Raw genomic sequence first — 21438 nt, 5'->3', positions numbered from 1 at the left:
TAACTGAGGAACTCAATTTAACCTTGCGCAATACCCTAGATGCAGTTGCACCCCTAAAAACGAAAAACATTTGTCATAAGAAACTAGCTCCCTGGTATACAGAAAATACCCGAGCTTTGAAGCAAGCTTCCAGGAAATTGGAACGGAAATGGCGCCACACCAAACTGGAAGTCTTCCGACTAGCTTGGAAAGACAGTACCGTGCAGTACCGAAGAGCCCTCACTGCTGCTCGATCATCCTACTTTTCCAACTTAATCGAGGAAAATAAGAACAATCCAAAATTTATTTTTGATACTGTTGCAAAGCTAACTAAAAAGCAGCATTCCCCAAGAGAGGATGGCTTTCACTTCAGCAGTGATAAATTCATGAACTTCTTTGAGGAAAAGATCATGACCATTAGAAAGCAAATTACGGACTCCTCTTTGAATCTGCGTATTCCTCCAGGGCTTAGCTGTCCTGGATCTGCACAGCTCTGCGAGGGCCTGGGATCGGGAGAGACACTTAAGTGTTTTAGTACTATATCTCTTGACACAATGATGAAAATAATCATGGCCTCTAAACCTTCAAGCTGCATACTGGATCCTATTCCTACTAAACTGCTGAAGGAGCTGCTTCCTGTGCTTGGCCCTCCTATGTTGAACATAATAAACAGCTCTCTATCCACCGGATGTGTACCAAACTCACTAAAAGTGGCAGTGATAAAGCCTCTCTTGAAAAAGCCAAACCTTGACCCGGAAAATATAAAAAACTATCGGCCTATATCGAATCTTCCATTCCTCTCAAAAATTTTAGAAAAAGCTGTTGCGCAGCAACTCACTGCCTTTCTGAAGACAAACAATGTATACGAAATGCTTCAGTCTGGTTTTAGACCCCATCATAGCACTGAGACTGCACTTGTGAAGGTGGTAAATGACCTTTTAATGGCGTCAGACCGAGGCTCTGCATCTGTCCTCGTGCTACTAGACCTTAGTGCTGCCTTTGACACCATCGATCACCACATTCTTTTGGAGAGACTGGAAACCCAAATTGGTCTACACGGACAAGTTCTGGCCTGGTTTAGATCCTACCTGTCGGAAAGATATCAGTTTGTCTCTGTGAATGGTCTGTCCTCCGACAAATCAACTGTACATTTCGGTGTTCCTCAAGGTTCCGTTTTAGGACCACTATTGTTTTCACTATATATTTTACCTCTTGGGGATGTTATTCGAAAACATAATGTTAACTTTCACTGCTATGCGGATGACACACAGCTGTACATTTCAATGAAACATGGTGAAGCCCCAAAATTGCCCTCGCTAGAAGCCTGTGTTTCAGACATAAGGAAGTGGATGGCTGAAAACTTTTTACTTTTAAACTCGGACAAAACAGAGATGCTTGTTCTAGGTCCCAAGAAACAAAGAGATCTTCTGTTAAATCTGACAATTCATCTTGATGGTTGTAAAGTCGTCTCAAATAAAACTGTGAAGGACCTCGGCGTTACTCTTGACCCTGATCTCTCTTTTGACGAACATATCAAGACTGTTTCAAGGACAGCTTTTTTCCATCTACGTAACATTGCAAAAATCAGAAATTTTCTGTCCAAAAATGATGCAGAAAAATTAATCCATGCATTTGTTACTTCTAGGTTAGACTACTGCAATGCTCTATTTTCCGGCTACCCGGATAAAGCACTAAATAAACTTCAGTTAATGCTAAATACAGCTGCTAGAATCCTGACTAGAACCAAGAAATTTGATCATATTACTCCAGTGCTAGCTTCCCTACACTGGCTTCCTGTTAAGGCAAGGGCTGATTTCAAGGTTTTACTGTTAACCTATAAAGCGTTACATGGGCTTGCTCCTACCTATCTTTCCGAGTTGGTCCTGCCGTACATACCAATACGTACGCTACGGTCACAAGACGCAGGCCTCCTAATTGTCCCTAGAATTTCTAAGCAAACAGCGGGAGGCAGGGCTTTCTCCTATAGATCTCCATTTTTATGGAACAGTCTGCCTACCCATGTGAGAGACGCAGACTCGGTCTCAACCTTTAAGTCTTTACTGAAGACTTATCTCTTCAGTAGGTCATATGATTGAGTGTAGTCTGGCCCAGGAGTGTGAAGGTGAACGGAAAGGCTGGAGCAACGAACAGCCCTTGCTGTCTCTGCCGGGCCGGTTCCCCTCTCCACTGGGGTTCTCTGCCTCTAACCCTGTTGCAGGGGCTGAGTCACTGGCTTGCTGGTGCTCTTTCATGCCGTCCCTGGGAGGGGTGCGTCACTTGAGTGGGTTGAGTTACTGACGTGATCTTCCTGTCTGGGTTGGCGCCCCCCCCTTGGTTTGTGCTGTGGTGGAGACCTCTGTGGGCTATACTCGGCCTTGTCTCAGGATTGTAAGTTGGTGGTTGGGGATATCCCTCTAGTGGTGCGGGGGCTGTGCTTTGGCGGAGTGGGTGGGGTTATATCCTTCCTGTTTGGCCCTGTCCGGGGGTTTCTTCGGATGGGGCCACAGTGTCTCCGGACCGCTCCTGTCTCAGCCTCCAGTATTTATGCTGCAGTAGTTTATGTGTCGGGGGGCTGGGGTTAGTTAGTTATACCTGGAGTACTTCTCCTGTCTTATCCAGTGTCCTGTGTGAATTTAAGTATGCTCTCTCTAATTCTCTCGTTCTCTCTTTCTCTCTGAGAACCTGAGCCCTAGGACCATACGTCAGGACTACCGGGCATGATGACACCTTGCTGTCCCCAGTCCGCCTGGCCTTGCTGCTATTCCAGTTTCAACTGTTCTGCCTGCGGCTACGAAACCCCTACCTGTCCCAGACCTGCTGTTTTCAACTCTTAATGATCGGCTATGAAAAGCCAACTGAGAGACCTGAGCCCTAGGACCATACGTCGGGACTACCGGCCGTGGTGACTCCTTGCTGTCCCCAGTCCGCCTGGCCTTGCTGCTATTCCAGTTTCAACTGTTCTGCCTGCGGTTATGGAACCCCTACCTGTCCCAGACCTGCTGTTTTCAACTCTTAATGATCGGCTATGAAAAGCCAACTGAGATTTATTCCTGATTATTATTTGACCATGCTTGTCACTTATGAACATTTTTGAACATCTTGGCATGGTTCTGTTATAATCTCCACCCGGCACAGCCAGAAGAGGACTGGCCACCCCTCATAGCCTGGTTCCTCTCTAGGTTTCTTCCTAGGTTTTCGCCTTTCTAGGGAGTTTTTCCTAGCCACCGTGCTTCTACACCTGCATTACTAGCTGTTTGGGGTTTTAGGCTGGGTTTCTGTACAGGACTTCGAGATATTAGCTGATGTAAGAAGGGCTATATAAAATAAAATTGATTGATTGATTGATTGATTGATGACATGATTTTCTGAAATTTTCCAAGCTGTTTAAAGGCACAGTCAACTTGGTGTATGTAAACTTCTGACCAACTGGAATTGTGATACAGTGAATTATAAGTGAAATAATCTGTTTGTAAACAATTGTTGGAAAAATTACTTGTGTCATGCACAAAGTAGATGTCCTAACCGACTTGCCAAAACTATAGTTTGTTAACAAGACATTTCTGGAGTGGTTGAAAAACGAGTTTGACTTCAACTGTACCTATCAAGATGTTGTAAGATCTGTCAAGCATCAGCAACTTCTAAGCTCTGGAATGTGGCCATAGTCTCTGGCAGCTGCTGTGCACTGGGGGTCCTGCATGTCCTGCTTAAGTGCTGAAAAGTCATTGGCAATGTCAGGGGTCTGTAACTTGTGGCTCCGGAGCCTCATAGGGCTCCTTAGCTGTCCCTTTGTGACTCCAGTGGTGGGAAGTCATTAGCTAGGTGCTCCAGACCTCTCTTGAACACAACCACAACCCAGTGAATACAATGACCAAGTCAGGCCAAGGGAGTTGGACACCAAGGGCTCAAGAATGATAACGGTATAATGTAGTAGCATGCTCAGGGAGAGATCCGATACAATGCTCCAGTCCCAACAGTACTCTGCACTCTCTGACGCTCTGTAACACACAAACCTATATCTGTTTTGTTTGTGGGTGAAAGTTGCTGATGTAATTGGTGCCAAGTCTCCATTGTTCTCTTCATGTTGTATTGGGCCTAGTAATGTCCCTATGTACTGCACGTGTGGCGATAGAGAAGCTGGCCTGTCCAAAGGAACACAGGCGTTCTGCCCAGGTGCCCACCTATTGTGTCTGGCTCTAGACTAGAGCGTAAAGGGAGGGAAAAGGTATTAAGAAGTGTGGGACTTGTGTTAAGGGCTGAAAATCAACTCCTACGCTGAGCCAATGAAACATTGAATTTAAAGGCACAGTCTACTTGGTGTATGTAAACTTCTGACAAACTGGAATTGTGATACAGTGAAATATAAGTGAAATAATCTGTCTGTAAACAATTGTTGGAAAAATTACTTGTGTCATGCACAAAGTAGATGTCCTAACCGACTTGCCAAAACTATAGTTTGTTAACAATACATTTGTGGAGTGGTGGAAAAACAAGTTTTAATGACTCCAACCTAAGTGTATGTAAACTTCCGACTTCAACTGTACATATTATTGGCATAACAGCAACCAATGTTGCTTCCCTTCTTCCTTTTTCATATTTCCCTTCCTTCTCCCCTCCACCACTACCTCTGTAGAAATAATTGGTAATGTCACCACTGTTTCACTGTAGTGCCCCAGCAAGTTGTTCTGTTACAGATGCAAAATTCCCTTGTCCAAAAAGAATAACAGCAAACTCTTGACCTCGGCTTCAAACACATCCACTCCTCTCCCCATCAACTCAACCACTTACCTCCTCCACCATCTTCTCTCCCCTCCCCTCCACTCAACCACCTACCTCCCCCACCATCTCCTCTTCTCTCCCTTCAACTCAACCACCTACCTCCTCCACTGTCTTCTCTCCCCTCCACTCAACCACCTGTTTCCCCCACCATCTTATGTAAACTTTCGACTTCAACTGTACATGTGTGTCACGACTTCCTCCGAAGCTGCCTCCCCTCCTTGTTCGGGCAGGCTTCGGTGTTCGTCGTCACCGGCCTTCTAGCCACTGCCGCTCCATATCTCATCATTCCATTTGTCTTGTCTTGTCAATTACACACACCTGGTTCATATTCCCCTCATTAGTACGTGTTTATGTGTTCCCTCTGCCCCCCTTGTCCTTGTGAGTGATTGTTCATTTTGAGGTTTAGTAGCTCGGTTGAGCTCAGTATTTTGTATTTCTGGGGTATTTTCCCCGTGTGCATGTTTGTTCCAGTGCACCTGTTTTGCGCACTGGACTGGTTACGCTGGATTACGGAATAAACTCTGTATACTGTGATTTACCCTCCTGCACCTGACTCCTTCAAATCACGCATCACAATGTAATTAAAAGACGAATACATTTTTTGAAAAATATGTTTGTCAAAGTGCGACGTGAATGCGGTAGGCGAAGTCAAACGCAGGACACCGAGCTACTGGAAACGATACTTTACTAACAAAGTAACCAGAATACAAAACAACCTCCAAACAGGGAGGGGAATACCCGCACACTAGCAACTGCCGAAAATGACGAGAACAATCACACACAACACACAATGAACGACAGAGGGTTAAATAGGGAATACAATACAACATAATAGGAAACAGGTGTACACAATCAAGACAAAACAAGTCAAACACAAAAACATAGATCGGTGGCAGCTAGTACTCCGGGGACGACGAACGCCGAAGCCTGCCCGACCAAGGAGGAGGAGCAGCCTCGGCTGATTCCGTGACAATGTTGAACATATTTTTCTTAAACATGATCTATATAACAAATCACAATAAAGTCCCAGACAATATTATAAAGTCCCAGACAATACTGTGAAATGTGAAACAATTCACATAACAAACACTCACATAAGAAGATAAATGAAATATGGGGGTTGGAAGGAATAGGAGAGCACTACAGTAGTGGATGATGTGGTGAATGATGGACAGAGTCAGGCGCAGGAGTAAAATAACCGGATGCAGATTTATTCCTTCCAGACATACAATACGCCTACAACGGCAATCGAAACAGGTACAGGGGAAACAATCCTTCCTGACCAAACACAGTCTCAGAAAACACAATAAATGTAATGACACAGGGGAAAATCAACCCTGGCAAAATAAATGAGAGAGTATCTCAACCGAGCTACTCTCCTCCCACATAGAACAATCACTCACAAAGACAAGGGGGCAGAGGGAACACTTATACACAGACTAATTAGGGGATGAGCACCAGGTGTGTGTGATTGACAAGACAAGACAAGTGGAGTGATGAGAATGGGAGCGGCAGTAGCTAGTAAGCCGGTGACGACGAACGCCGAAACCTGCCCGAACAAGGAGGGGAGGCAGCCTCGGCAGAAGTCGTGACAGATGAGGTGAGTTTCCCCCTTTACTAGGAAAAGAGGACCTGGAAAAATGCAACATAAATCCAGCCAATATTATTAACATGTTATCTTTAATTATTTTTATTTGTATTATTGTTATTATTATTGTTAAATGAAGTTAATGAGGTAATCCCAAACTCACTGTCATCGGTGATGCAGATGAAGTTGAGATCATCAGTCTCAGGCAGACTGACCCACCACTGGTGATCTCCTCCAGACTGGACCGCACCGATTCTCCCACAGTCCTCCCTGCGGAACCCGTGTCCCGGAGCCCAGTTGTGGTAGCAGGTGCCCTCTCCACTGATCCAGAACCAGAAGTCCACTGTGCAGGTGTGGCACAGGCCCAGCCACACATGAGAAGTGGAGGCCCTCTTGGCGCTGGCCGCCACCCAGCTCTGGATCTCCTTCAGATTCAGATTAGTTTATTGCCACACAACCAAAGGTTGATGGTATTTGCTTTCGGTACAACTTGATAGAATAGTCTGATCAAGTACTCAACAAGGTATACTTTAGAGACCATAGACATAGAATGACATTCTATATCTATGCTTTAGACAAAATATTCACCCAAAAACAAAACTATACAACATTCATGTATAAAGTATACATACATGGGAGTGGACAGAAACCAGGTGATGGTGGTGCTCTCTGCAGTAGTCCAGAGCATCGTTTGACGTCTTGTTCTCACGGACCAGGATCAGCTTATCTGGGGAGGATGAGTTTGTGATATTTGAACACACATTCAGAGATGTACAGTCGTGGTCAAAAGTTTTGAGAATGACACAAATACTAATTTGCCTGCTGCCTCAGTTTTGATGATTGCAATTTGCATATACTCCAGAATGTCATGAAGAGTGATCAGATGAATTGCAATTAATTACAAAGTCCCTCTTTGCCATGAAAATGAACTTAATCCCCCAAAAACATTTCCACTGCATTTCAGCCCTGCCACAAAAGGACCAGCTGACATCATGTCAGTGATTCTCTCGTTAACACAGGTGAGAGTGTTGACGAGGACAAGGCTGGAGATCACTCTGTCATGCTGATTGAGTTAGAATAACATACTGGAAGCTTTAAAAGGAGGATGCTGCTTGAAATCATTGTTCTTCCTCTGTTAACCATGGTTACCTGCAAGAAAACACGTGCCGTCATCATTGCTTTGCACAAAAAGGGCTTCACAGGCAAGGATATTGCTGCTAGTAAGATTGCACCTAAATCAACCATTTATCGGATCATCAAGAACTTCAAGGAGAGAGGTTCAATTGTTGTGAAGAAGGCGTCAGGGCGCCCAAGAAAGTTCAGCAAGCGCAAGGACCGTCTCCTAAAGTTGATTCAGCTGCGGGATCGGGGCACCACCAGTGCAGAGCTTGCTCGGGAATGGCAGCAGGCAGGTGTGAGTGCATCTGCACGCACAGTGAGGCGAAGACTTTTGGAGGATGGCCTGGTGTCAAGAAGGGCAGCAAAGAAGCCACTTCTCTCCAGGAAAAACATCAGGGACAGACTGATATTCTGCAAAAGGTACAGGGATTGGACTGCTGAGGACTGGGGTAAAGTCATTTTCTCTGATGAATCCCCTTTCCGATTGTTTGAGGCATCCGGAAAACACCTTGTCCGGAGAAGACAAGGTGAGCGCTACCATCAGTCCTGTGTCATGCCAACAGTAAAGCATCCTGAGACAATTCATGTGTGGGGTTGCTTCTCAGACAAGGGAGTGGGCTCACTCACAATTTTGCCTAAGAACACAGCCATGAATAAAGAATGGTACCAACACATCCTCCGAGAGCAACTTCTCCCAACCATCCAAGAACAGTTTGGTGACGACCAATGCCTTTTCCAGCATGATGGAGCACCTTGCCATATGGCAAAAGTGATAACTAAGTGGCTCGGGGAACAAAACATCGACATTTTGGGTCCATGACCAGGAAACTCCCCAGACCTTAATTCCATTGAGAACTTGTGGTCGATCCTCAAGAGGCGGGTGGACAAACAAAAACCCACAAATTCTGACAAACTCCAAGCATTGATTATGCAAGAATGGGCTGCCATCAGTCAGGATGTGGCCCAGAAGTTAATTGACAGCATGCCAGGGCGGATTGCAGAGGTCTTGAAAAAGAAGGGTCAACACTGCAAATATTGACTCTTTGCATAAACTTAATGTAATTGTCAATAAAAGCCTTTGACACTTATGGAATGCTTATAATTATACTTCAGTATACCATAGTAACATCTGACAAAAATATCTCATAACACTGAAGCAGCAAAATTTGTGAAGACCAATACTTGTGTCATTCTCAACACTTTTGACCACGACTGTAGATATAGGCTTCTCATATAGTCTTCTCCGTAATATAACTCATTACAGAAGAAAAAAAAGACAAACAGATGAGATGGTAACTCACCATCATATCAAAAGAAAGGTTGTTTTAAGTTACATTTCTTATCATTCCATCTTCCTGACTGGTTTATAAATGTCACAGTACAGTTCTGATTCCCTTTGTTGTTATTGGGCTGTCCCTCATTCCAGTATCTGAACGAAGAGTTACTCCCGTCCGACCACTTCCAGGAGTCTCTGAAAAGGCCAATTCACACGCCCCTGTCTTCTGGCACTAGATTCTGTATCTGCTGGTTCCTCACACTGGCAAGGTCTGTGTGTTTCTCCCTACAGTAGCTCTGAGCATCTTTCCACGTCTTATTCTCCCTAATCAAATGGAATGTCTCATTGAAAAGTTTCAGTCCTGTAACTTAAATATAAACATAATTGTCAAGTTTTACTTTAACAGTTTCATATTTCCAGACATAAAAATTGTCTGACCAACAGATATCTGTAGAATATTTTGAGAATATGTATTATTGTCTGATCAGGGGCTTACCATTATAGCATATAAATAAATGTTTTGGACTACATGTGGCATCGTTCCATGAACCAGTGTTTTCCATCAACACACAGTCCTCATTCCCTCCCAGATAATTTGGTTCTCTTGGTTTCCAGTGAGTCTCCTTCTCAATAAACTCACTATCTGCTAGTGACCAATGCCATGTCTTACTGTCTTCCTTTTCTAGCCCTATCCAGGCTCATTCATTATATCTACTGTCTACAGTGTTGATCAGTCTGTTCATATCATCCATGTTCTCTATGGTGGCCAGGTCAGTGTACTTCTTTCTGCAGTAGCTCTGTGTGTCAGTCCAGGTCTGAGGGTCGTTAACAAAGTGATACTCATTATCAGGGAGGCATGATGTGGATGAACAGTGTCCTGTAAGAGAGAAACAAAACATTGATGTTGGTGTGGAAGCAAAACTCACATTTCTGCCCTTGTGAATACTGTCATATTTGATAAATACTTGATAAGTATTTTATAAGTTTAAGCAACTCCTTTGCAAGTAGATTACCTAATGGCTTGTTTATGCATGTTACTTGCAGGAGTGTCATGTAAGTCCACCTCTGGAGAAGGAGAAAGAGTGGAGGGGAGAGAAGATGGTGGGGGAGGTAGGTGGTTGAGTGGAGGGGAGGGGAGAGGAGAGAAGATGGTGGAGGAGGTAGGTGGTTGAGTGGAGGGGAGGGGAGAGAAGATGGTGGAGGAGGTAGGTGGTTGAGTGGAGGGGAAAGAAGATGGTGGGGGAGGTAGGTGGTTAAGTGGAGGGGAGGGGAGAGAAGATGGTGGAGGAGGTAGGTGGTTGAGTGGAGGGGAAATAAGATGGTGGGGGAGGTAGGTGGTTGAGTGGAGGGGAGGAGAGAGAAGATGGTGGGGAAGGTAGGTGGTTGAGTGGAGGGGAAAGAAGATGGTGGGGAAGGTAGGTGGTTGAGTGGAGGGGAAAGAAGATGGTGGAGGAGGTAGGTGGTTGAGTGGAGGGGAAAGAAGATGGTGGAGGAGGTAGGTGGTTGAGTTGATGGGGAGAGGAGTGGATGTGTTTGAAGCCGAGGTCAAGAGTTTGCAGCTATTCTTTTTGGACAAGGGAATTTTGCATCTGTAACAGAACAACTTGCTGGGGCACTACAGTGAAACAGTGGTGACATTACCAATTATTTCTACAGAGGTAGTGGTGGAGGGGAGAAGGTAGGGAAATATGAAAAAGGAAGAAGGGAAGCAACATTGGTTGCTGTTATGCCAATAATATGTACAGTTGAAGTCGGAAGTTTACATACAGTTAGGTTGGAGTCATTAAAACTTGTTTTTCCACCACTCCACAAATTTCTTGTTAACAAACTATAGTTTTGGCAAGTCGGTTAGGACATCTACTTTGTGCATGACACAAGTAATTTTTCCAACAATTGTTTACAGACAGATTATTTCACTTATAATTCACTGTATGACAATTCCAGTGGGTCAGAAGTTTACATACACTAAGTTGACTGTGCCTTTAAACAGCTTGGAAAATTCCAGAAAATGATGTCATGGCTTAGAAGCTTCTATAGGCTAATTGACATCATTTGAGTCAATTGGAGGTGTACCTGTGGATGTATTTCAAGGCCTACCTTCAAACTCAGTGCCTCTTTGCTTGACATCATGGGAAAATCAAAAGAAATCAGACAAGACCTCAGAAAAAAAATTGTAGACCTCCACAAGTCTGGTTCATCCTTGGGAGAAATTTCCAAATGCCTGAAGGTACCACGTTCATCTGTACAAACAATAGTACTTAAGTATAAACACCACGGGACCACGCATCATACCGCTCAGGAATGAGACGCGTTCTGTCTCCTAGAGATGAACGTACTTTGGTGCGAAAAGTGCAAATCAATCCCAGAACAACAGCAAAGGACCTTGTGAAGATGCTGGAGGAAACAGGTACAAAAGTATCTATATCCACAGTAAAACGAGTCCTATATCGACATCACCTGAAAGGCCGCTCAGCAAGGAAGAAGCCACTGCTCCAAAACCGCCATAAAAAAGCCAGACTACGGTTTGCAACTGCACATGGGGACAAAGATTGTACTTTTTGGAGAAATGTACTCTGGTCTGATGAAACAAATGAACTGTTTGGCCATAATGACCATCGTTATGTTTGGAGGAAAAACGGGGCAGCTTGCAAACCGAAGAACACCATCCCAACTGTGAAGAACGGGGGTGGCAGCATCATGCTGTGGGGGTGCTTTGCTGCAGGAGGGACTGGTACACTTCACAAAATAGATGGCATCTTGAGGAAGGAAAATGATATGGATATATTGAAGCAACATCTCAAGACATCAGTCAGGAAGTTAAAGCTTGGTCGCAAATGGGTCTTCCAAATGGACAATGACCCCAAGAATACTTCCAAAGTATTGGCAAAATGGCTTAAGGACAACAGGGTCAAGGTACTGGAGTGGCCATCACAAAGCCCTGACTTCAATCATATAGACATTTTGTGGGCAGAACTGAAAAAGCGTGTGTGAGCAAGGAGGCCTACAAACCTGACTCAGTTATACCAGCTCTGTCAGGAGGAATGGGCCAAAATTCACCCAACTTATTGTGGGAAGCTTGTGGAAGGCTACCCGAAACGTTTGACCCAAGTTAAACAATTTAAAGGCAATGCTACCAAATACTAATTGAGTGTATTTAAACTTCTGACCCACTGGGAATGTGATGAAAGAAATAAAAGCTGAAATATATCATTCTCTCTACTATTATTCTGACATTTCACATTCTTAAAATAAAGTGGTGATACTAACTGACATAAGACAGGGAATTCTTACTAGGATTAAATGTCAGGAATTGTGAAAAACAGAGTTTAAATATATTTGGGTAAGGTGTATGTAAACTTCCGACTTCAACTGCATTAGACTGTTTAAAAAGTACAGCTTATTATATATCATATTATATACACATTGTGCCATGTTTTATAGTGTTAAAGAATGTTTTTCTTTGTTTTTTGGTACATCATCGTTTAAATTGTTATTCTTTGAGAACAAGTTCTCATTTACAACTGCGACCTGGCCAAGATAAAGCAAAGCAGTATGGTAAAAAAACAACAACACAGAGTTACATATGGAATAAACAAAATGTACAGTCAATAACACAATAGAAAATATATATACAGTGTGTGCAAATGTAGTAAGTTATGGAGGTAAGGCAATAAATAGGCCATAGTGCAAAATAATTACAATTATAATGTAGTATTAACACTGGAGTGATATATGTGCAGAAGATGATGTGTAAATAGAGATACTGGGGTGCAAATGAGCAAAATAAATAACAATGTAAATAACAATATGGGGATGAGGTAGTTGGGTGGGCTAATTACAGATGGGCTGTGTACAGGTGCAGTGATCGGTAAACTGCTCTGACAACTGATGCTTAAAGATAGTGAGGGAGATAAGTGTCTCCAGCTTCAGAGATTTTTGCAGTTCGTTCCAGTCATTTGCAGCAGAGAACTGGAAGGAATGGCGACCAAAGGAGGTGTTGGCTTTGGGGATGACCAGTGAGATATACCTGCTGGAACGCATACTACGGGTGGGTGTTGCTATGGTGACCAATGAGCTAAGATAAGGCGGGGATTTGCCTAGAAGTGATTTATAGATGACCTGGAGCCAGTGGGTTTGGCGACGAATATATAGTGAGGGCCAGCCAACGAGAGCATACACGTCACAATGGTGGGTAGTATATTCTTATTTTTTAATCTGCAGGAACAGGGAATTAGGTGCGTGGGCCATGGGGCGGTCGCACCGGTGCTGGCCCGCTTCTGAGTATAGCACAAATGACATACACACAGCAACTTCACAGCAAGATAGCACAACATCATTACGTCATATCATATCTACAAGACATTACCAGCGTAACAAGTAGGGCCTACTAACAGGTCTATCAAAAAAAGCATACACATTTTAATGTCTAGCACACAGGAAACTATTCTACCTGACATATGGACACTGAGGCATCATGTTGCTAAACCAAAGACCTGGGATAGAGGGGCTCAGTAAATGTGGTGGGGAAAGTGTCCAGGTGGGTCAGTGTGTTAGGGGAGACTCAGTAGTAGAGTGCTAGTGGTAGTACTTTATAATTGTGACACCAGTGTAGTGAACAGAGACAGTGCTGTGCACCTCAATCCCTGGTCTCCCAGCCTGTAGGCAAACTTTTTAACCACTGCTCCAATAGGGTTAACCCACTTGACTTGGGGAGATCCCAACAAGCCTACCTGCTCTAGAGGTGTTGCACTATCCCCTCCATATAGTAGAGTGTGTCCCCATGCTTCACTATACGGTAACAATCCTTACCTACGTATGCTTGTTATAACCTCCCCCAAGTGGATTAACATAAATGTAAACCCTTCCCACATGTGTAGTCTACAGTAATTTTTGTAGGACCAACCCAGGCATTAAAAGGGAATACAGTGAGGGAAAAAAGTATTTGATTTTGTACGTTTGCCCACTGACAAAGACATGATCAGTCTATAATTTTAATGGTAAGTTTATTTGAACAGTGAGAGACAGAATAACAATAAAAAAATCCAGAAAAACGCATGTCAAAAATGTTATAAATTGATTTGCATTTTAATGAGGGAAATAAGTATTTGACCCCTCTGCAAAACATGACTTAGTGCTTGGTGGCAAAACCCTTGTTGGCAATTACAGAGGTCAGACCTTTCTTGTAGTTGGCCACCAGGTTTGCACACATCTCAGGAGGGATTTTGTCCCACTCCTCTTTGCAGATCTTCTCCAAGTTATTAAGGTTTTGAGGCTGACGTTTGGCAACTCGAACCTTCAGCTTCCTCCACAGATTTTCTATGGGATTAAGGTCTGGAGACTGGCTAGGCCACTCCAGGACCTTAATGTGCTTCTTCTTGAGCCACTCCTTTGTTGCCTTGACCATGTGTTTTGGGTGATTGTCATGCTGGAATACCCATCCATGACCCATTTTCAATGCCCTGGCTGAGGGAAGGAGGTTCTCACTCAAGATTTGACGGTACATGGCGCCGTCCATCGTCCCTTTGATGGGGTGAGGTTGTCCTGTCCCCTTTGCAGAAACCCCCCCCCAAAGCATAATGTTTCCACCTCCATGTTTGACGGTGGGGATTGTGTTCTTGGGGTCATAGGCAGCATTCCTCCTCCTCCAAACACGAGTTGAGTTGATGCCATAGAGCTCCATTTTGGTCTCATCTGACCACAACACTTTCACCCAGTTCTCCTCTGAATCATTCAGATGTTCATTGGCAAACTTCAGACGGGCCTGTATATGTGCTTTCTTGAGCAGGGGGACCTTGCGGGCGCTGCAGGATTTCAGTCCTTCACGGCGTAGTGTGTTACCAATTGTTTTCTTGGTGACTATGGTCCCAGCTGCCTTGAGATCATTGACAATATCCTCCCATGTAGTTCTGGGCTAATTCCTCACCGTTCTCATGATCATTGCAACTCCACAAGGTGAGATCTTGCATGGAGCCCCAGGCCGAGGGAGATTGACAGTTCTTTTGTGTTTCTTCCATTTGCGAATAATCGCACCAACTGTTGTCACCTTCTCACCAAGCTGCTTGGCGATGGTCTTGTAGCCCATTCCAGCCTTGTGTAGGTCTACAATCTTGTCCCTGATATCCTTGGAGACCTCTTTGGTCTTGGCCATGGTGGAGAGTTTGGAATCGGATTGATTGATTGCTTCTGTGGACAGGTGTCTTTTATACAGGTAACAAGCTGAGATTAGGAGCACTCCCTTTAAGAGTGTGCTCCTAATCTCAGCTCGTTACCTGTATAAAAGACACCTGGGAGCCAGAAATCTTTCTGATTGAGAGGGGGTCAAATACTTTTTTCCCTCATTCAAATGCAAATCAATTTATAAAAAATTTTACATGCGTTTTTCTGGATTTTTTGTTTTGTTATTCTGTCTCTCACTGTTCAAATAAACCTACCATTAAAATTATAGACGGATCATTTCTTTATCAGTGGGAAAACGTACAAAATCAGCAGGGGATCAAATACTTTTTTCCCTCACTGTATATGCCAATACCCTACAATGAAAAAGACCAGAAACTCGATAGAAATCACAAGGCAAAACCAACACAGCAAGCTTTTTAAATGCATGTTGTTCTTTAGTCAAACGAGAGCATCATGCATTGAAAAAACGTATTGCAGTATATTAACCTTTTCTTTCGGACTACATGACTTTACCCCGATCACCCCATTCCATAGGCCAAGTCTTGCTTGTGAAAGATGTCTTCTGACCTCACACTTCCTGGTTAAATAAACGTAAAATAACAAATACATACATACAGTGGCGATTTTAGCTTGTAAGTCTTGGTGGGGCAAACTCAAAACTATTTTTTTAGATGCATGCCAGCAAAGCCACTACATAACACTAAACAATACATTAATTGCACTATACCGGTGACAAACGGTGCCCACAAACTGTTAGGGCCTACATAAAGCTGTCCCAACAGCAGAGTCCCAATATCAGTCCCAATACCTTACCACTGCTACACCTGGCTATCAGCGGAGCCTTGTCTGGCAGTGAAACAGTTAATTCAGCCTCATTTACTGCCTTTAAAAAAACATAGCTGATATGGCTGGCTTAAACAAATGTGGTTTCTACTGACAATTGAGATGTACAAACTATGGCAGAAGGGGACGACTGTCAAAGCGACGTGTATGCAGTAGGCGAAGTCAAGAGCAGGACACCGAGCTACTGGCAGATACTTTACTGGATACAGTGCAAATCCAAAGTACAAAGGCAACCTCATACAGAGAGGAACGATACAACCCGCACACATGGGCAACTGCCGAAAAGACCAAAACAATTACGCACAATACACAATGAGAAACAGAGGGTTATAAAGGGAACACAATAAAACATAATGGGAAACATAATGGTAGACAATAAAGACCAAACAAGACAAACACCGAAACATAGATCGGCAGCAGCTAGTACTCCGGGGACGACGAACGCCGAAGCCTGCCCGAGCAAGGAGGAGGAGCAGCCTCGGCTGAATCCGTGACAACGACGAGCGGATAAGATGCAATCTGTAATTTCGATTAAGACATTAATGAGCGAGCTAGGACGGACGTAGTCAATATAACTATTTGTTCAGCACTTTTTAAATGTACAGCGACAGGAAGGTGGCGCGACGGTCCTTTGTGGGCAACTTTTGTCATCAAACTTTGTCATTAAAGTCTGGCATTCTCTGGATTTATGGTGCTTTCAAGACAACTGGGAACTCTGAAAAAAAACAAGGTTGAATCATGGTCGGAGCTCTAGAAAGAGGCCCAAGTTCCCGACTTGTAATTTCGAGGTGGATGACCGTTCAAAACGTATTTTCCCATTCAGAGCTTGTTTTTTTCTAAGTTCCCAGTTGTCTTGAACTCACGGAAGTCTGAGATTTCCCAGTTCCAAGTTTCCAGTTGTTTTGAACGTGGTAGAAGTCATGCTGGATTGACAGCATGGCCAACGTTGAATGTTTATCGTTTTAAGCTTGGAAACAAGACCCTTAAACACAGACTTGGACCACACACCCACTCCACTGAATAGCAGGGTAGTGATTGCTTTGCCACTGATTCCTTCCAAACCGCTCATTGTTGAATTTGCAATTTCCAACTTGTTGTGTAATGTTTATGTCCAATGGCCGATTAGCACCGATACGTTTTATCTATAATTTATTTTCATTATTTCTCTTCATATGACAAGGATTAAAAATGATTTTGAAAGTATGATGTTGACAGTCTAATCAAAACTACGGTAGATATAACATGATTTGAAGTCATTTTATCTGTGGCCAATGACCTTGACTTCTTGGATGGGCACTTCTAATGTAACTCTATGGCAGCACCTAAAGGGCTTGAATTTTCGAACACTCCCCGTAGATTTTGCGGTGACGTGTTGTCCCCATGAGTGACAGAACACTGAGCCAATCACTGCGCAACTACCAACCCCTATGCTCCGTATTTTCCGCTGGCTGCCCCACCACCACAGAAAGCACTGAGCTAGGCTGAAACACATGCATTTTGGAGCTGCCTTACTCAACAAAGCAAAAAAGAGACCATGTACTTTATGGGATACAATTAAGTTAAGGTGTTATCAAGGGTTATCATTCTAATTTGATTTGTTATTTTGATTTAACATCCAGTGTTGTTTTTTTGTTTTTTTGGGGGGGGGGCCTTACCTCTGGCACTAATGAGTTATCGCATGCACGCTAACAGAATAACGCATCTAACACCACATAAAATGCTTACTGGTTGACCCATACCAGTGCCGGTGCTTAGGGGACCATATGAGGGTCCGCTTCTAGAGCAATTGGAAAGGGAATTGTGGTTGAGGCTGTAGTTGTGGACCTCCTTGGAGAACAGGTGCCATGGCGCCCTCTTCTGGCAGTGCTGGAGTAATCACTGGGGATTGTGTTTTCTTTTTGTCCTTTCTTGTCAGCTCTTCCAGCTGCATCTGTCCCAGTTTTCTCAGAATGTCTCTCCACTGCTTCGCCAGTTTCTGTTCATCCCTCCTGTATTTCTCCATTGCGTGGATAATATGGTCGCAGAATTCCTTGTGTGAATTTGACGTTGGTCCCACCACATCTTCCAGTCTGCTTCTGACAGGCGTTGGCATTGCCTCCATCAGTGATGTCCTGAATAGTGTTGTCTTCAGTGGATCCCTCTCTGGGTCTTTTTCGGTTTCTTGTCGCCAACCTCTTGAGCTGATCCTCTAGGTAGCTTGCATGGTTTTCTTTATCCCCCAATGGTTCCCCTATCAGTGCTTTAGGGTCTATTTTGGCTTGATACTCCATTCTCAGAGTGTGCCATATTCCTGGCCTATAATTGTCAAAGACCACTCCATCCAGTAACGTCCTCCACACCGCCTGTATGAGGCCACCCGCCTGCAACAGGTCCTCCATTTTGGCCACTCCCACCACCCTGGCCAGCAATGCCTTCAAATCTCCCACCGTCAGTAGCTTCACCATTGTTTGTTCTTCAAATGTTCTAATCCATTTTCCTGCTCCTTCATGTATGTTTGGCAGTCTAGTCACCAGGCCTTCCAGGTCCTGTGATCCCCAAGGCACATAGTGAACCTGTGTCCCCTTTACCAAAATGGGATACTGGGCTCCATATTTGTCTGGCTTTTTTATTGTTCTTCTGTTTCTTAATTCTCTCTTAGATTTTTTCCAGGTGGGCTTGCAGTGCTTCACCAAGTTCTGTTACTATAGATTTGCCTCCTGTGGCTCCTTGCTGTGATAATTGTCCCTCTGTCTCACTCTGTTCTTGCTCAGAGTCAGCACACTGTTTAAGTTCCTCATCTTCCTCAATACTTGCATCATCCCACTCACTCTGTCCATCAACATCTTGTTCATCTATCCCATAATTTTCCAGTTTGTTTAACATACCCTTCAGTCCCTCATAACAGTCTATATCTAAGTGTGATCCTCTTCCTCCTGTTCTATAGTTCTTTATTAGGGTATCCATGTCCTCTCACACTGCCACATCAAACATCCCTTTCTTTGGCCATTTTGTTGCTATTTTTCTGGTAATGTTATCATTGTAACCTATTGCATTAATTTAGTCAAAAATATAAATGTGTTGTTTAATAAATGTAGAACCTACAACAAGTTGGTGCTATCCCATCAGCGTAATAGTCAAAACTACCTGCAATCCACTGTTCAACGTAACGACAACAAATTATCGTTTTAGAATTCATTAACTATTTGCATACGTCACTGGTGTTACGCAAACTATAGAATTGAGTAATAACAATTAGAATTTGTCAAATAATATTTCCCGATTCAACTATTCAGACCTCTGCTTCAAATGTCCCTTACAACCCGATACAGTCCAGCAAGTACGACTCTCATTCACCCGCGAGCTAAAACATGGCATCAGTAAAGTCTATTCGCAAACCACCAATAACTAGTAGTATATTTGCATTCATATAATTAGAAGACATTACGTTAATTCCAGTCTACCCAAACCATTCAAATTTGAAATTCTCACTTCCCTATTAACTTACTTTCCTTTGTTATCAATTAAAATCATGGCCACAGCTCTATTGTAATTGCCAGTCCGCTATTACATTTATGTAACTGTCCTTTCTGATTAGTTAATAAAACAAACACTTGCTATAGTTGACAAGCATATATTCAATTAATATCCATATTCAATTCAATATTCCAAATTACAACCCTATTCACAGTAGTTTAAACGATCAAATCATTAGGCAACGCAAAAAATGACTACCTCGAAATCGTCCCACTATTCATGTTGAATAAGTGAATCTTTCAATTTGAAACAAGCAAGCTGCTAAATCGTCCAGTCTTACATCACAAAATAAACGCTGACTGTTCTATCAATCTAAGCAACCCATAACCATAGTCGAACTACAATCAGAAAACCAAGATTTTAGTCAGTAATGCAGAACCTATGCTTTACTGAAATGACAAGTAAATCCTCCTTTATTCCAATTATAAAGGTCTGTAGTCTTAACATCTGTCACATAACACAATTATCAGAAAATAGCTTTACAGGACAAAGACCTCACAAGCTCGAAGGGAATGAATTAGCAGTCAACGAGTCAAATCTTCATTCATTGATTTGGAAACAGATCTAATGAGTTTAATCAAATGGATTATGTTTTTCCCCTACAATATACTAAAATGCCTTTACTATATCACCTCTGCTCCGAAATTATAGATAGTTATTATAATGCTTAATCTTATTTCTATCAAATGATCTGTGTACTGTCTCTCACCCCTCACGTACGTCTACGTTTTGGGTGCGCAAGTCAGTACCTATAAATTATTCCACTTATTACTTTATCCAAAATCTAGTAATCAATTACAAGCACACAAAATTCATCATATTTTAATATATTCATATCAACCAAACCATTCATATTTCTAATGATTCTTTATTATCACAAGTCAGTTTATCATAATCGACTTCCAGTGGAACAACAACTTTAACTACCCAGACCCTTCCCCCCAGTCATAGAATCCTCCCAGAATCTTATAGACTGGTCACTATTCACTGATCTTACAATATTCTATGACAGGCAGTGTTGTACGAAACCCCTGTAGCTCAGCTGGTAGAGCACGGCGCTTGTAATGCCAAGGTAGTGGGTTCGATCCCCGGGACCACCCATACACAAAAATGTATGCATGCATGACTGGAAGTCGCTTTGGATAAAAGCGTCTGCTAAATGGCATATTATTTATTATTATTATATAAAATTATCATACACACCTCTATATCTCATCATTCAAACTTGAGAGTGCGACTCATTTTCCACAGTTATACCATTCTCATATCCCATTCACACAATGTTGTTCTCAAACACGCTTAATCACTATTTGTATAACCTATAGGAATATTTTCTTCTATAAAAGGGCCCAAATTTGGAATGTTAACCCTATCACATTTATCATTTTACTGTGGTCAATTTGATCATAATCCTACATCACTTCTACATTTCCAAATATAATGTCCAAAACACCCTAAAAGATTGGCCGAAATACAATATAGACGTCATACAACCACACCGGTACACGTGACCTGTTCCTCCAACAGGATTTATCCTACCCCTCCTGGTAACGTGAAATTTCCACACTCAGTTGGTCAATGAATATCCACATACCATTTATTCTTCCCTTCCTAATGCAAGATTGGGCACGCCCTTTCTCCACCAGACATAGAAGTTGCAAGCAACCTCAAATATAGTCCCTTTCCTGACACTCCCTCAACACAGAAAAGGCTATTATTTGCAGGATTTCTTATTATTGTCCGATCACTCACACAGATGAGCACCCACTCGTGCTTAAATGAATCAGACAGAATGACCAGCAGGGCGAACAAATTAATCAGACGAATTGAACAAATACATCAGATGAACAACTGAGTAAATTCGACAGATTGAATGCACGAATTGAGTCAGACCAGTGGACAAAGATGAAAGAGTTGCTTTCGCAAACCCAAGCAGGTCCAACAAACCAGTCTTGTACAAAACGAGTCAGACAAAACAATCGAACCAAACAAATTGATCAAGCTGACCAAATGAGCAACTTGAATTAGACAGATGAAACATAGAACTTAATCACAATTGAATGAATCACAGCCGCTCAAGCAAACCATTCACCCATACGAGATGAGCAGACCTACTCTATTTAACATTTCTCTATATTTTGAAGCCCTAGTGGCTATTTCACACCCG

Source organism: Coregonus lavaretus, assembly GCF_964263955.1.
Source record: "Coregonus lavaretus genome assembly, chromosome: 20".
Lineage (NCBI taxonomy): Eukaryota > Metazoa > Chordata > Actinopteri > Salmoniformes > Salmonidae > Coregonus > Coregonus lavaretus.
This window is presented reverse-complemented; position numbering follows the sequence as displayed.